This window comes from Vicia villosa, linkage group LG3 (assembly GCF_029867415.1).
Source record: "Vicia villosa cultivar HV-30 ecotype Madison, WI linkage group LG3, Vvil1.0, whole genome shotgun sequence".
Taxonomy (NCBI): domain Eukaryota; kingdom Viridiplantae; phylum Streptophyta; class Magnoliopsida; order Fabales; family Fabaceae; genus Vicia; species Vicia villosa.
In genome coordinates this window covers 64,794,706-64,796,399 of record NC_081182.1, presented here as the reverse complement: position 1 = coordinate 64,796,399, position 1,694 = coordinate 64,794,706, and positions in this window count along the sequence as shown.

Here is a 1,694-nt window from a genome sequence, read left to right as displayed (position 1 = left end):
ACTGGTTTAGAAAGGATTCCAAAACCTGAAGTCATTGCTGCTGCTTTACATCTGCGGAAATCAGAAATCGAGTCCAATTGGGAAACAAAGAGTGGAGTTAAGGGTTTGCTTGCCAAGTTCTTATTGGAAAAGGCTCGACTACTGCTAGAAAACAAAAGTTATCCAGCTTTTGAGGAAGTTATGGCACTTTTGATCTATGGGTTGGTTTTATTCCCAAATCCCGACCAGTTCATAAGTGTACACATCATCAACCTTTTCCTAATCCGTAACCCGGTACCAACCTTGCTGGGAGACATTCTACATTCTCTACACACTCGTACCATGAAGAAACGAGGAACTCTCATGTGCTGTATACCACTACTGGCTAGGTGGCTTACATTTCATCTTCCCCGATCAGTGTTGAGAAATGAACAAAGAATGCAATGGTCTCGCAGGATTATGTCTTTGTCTCATTCAGATATCCGGTGGAACAACTTCTTTCAAAGAGACATTACTATCATTGATCATTGTGGAGAGTACCCTAATGTGCCACTCCTTGGCATCAAAGGAGGCATCACTTACAATCCCTCTTTAGCTCAACGCCAATTCGGATATGCAAGGAGCAACGGTCCTCATGACATGATTATCCATGGCATTGTGTTTGATTACGAGAATGATTCTCATAGACACCGACGAAGGTTCATACATGCATGGGACAGTGTCTATAGAATAGAAAGCAAAACTCTGGGGCAATGGAATTCTATTCCTATGGAACCCTACCTCAGATGGGTCCGCACTCATGCTCAGAAACTCCTTATGCCATATCCTGCTGTTCTACCTGTGACTATTGAACCAGAGGTCGAAGGATATGAACCTCAAGTTATTCTACACCCGGACATGCCAACTGACCTAGAAGAGTTGCAAAAATCTTGGGTTCAACTCAAAGAGGAAAGAGACACCTTCAAATCATACTGTCAAGACTATGAGAGAAGGATATTGGAGCTCACCGGACAGCTTCAAGAAGAACAGCAGATCAACACATTCCTGGGGGCAAAGAGAAAGCGTCCACGGGAGACCTGAAGGATCATTTATTTTATTTCTGTCTTGTAAGCCCAAATGAGGCAAAGAAAAAAGAAGCAAAAAAAAAAGAAATAAATTGATTAACTAACGTTTGTTTCTTCTTTAACAAATCTAAACTCTAAGATCCTTGAAACATTGCACACACATTTCACTTCATGCATTGCATATACATTTCATACATTGCATTCATATACATTGCACATACATTTCATACATTGCATACACATGGCATCCAGTCATACACATTGCATAACAGGTTCACATGACGGATTTCTCATCTTCTCGCTGTTTATTTCAGTCAGAAGAGATGGAATCTGAAATGAGCATCAAGAATCTCGAAGTACAGAATGCCCAAGTTCAAGTGGCAATTCTGGAACTGACGAAGGGGCAACAAGAACTGAAAGCCCTGATAATCAAGAAGAAAAAGAAGCCCAAAGGATCTGTAGGCGTGAGTCACCTGAAAAGGAAGATTAAAATCCCAGTCAAAAAGTTCAAAAAGCCACCGATCCCTGAAACAGTCGGTGATGATGAACAAGAAGACAATCAAAGCAACCAGGGTTCTGCTAAACCCTCTCTCTCTTCAAATGAAGAAGATGATCATTCTGGGGACGAACCGGATGATGAAAAATACCAAC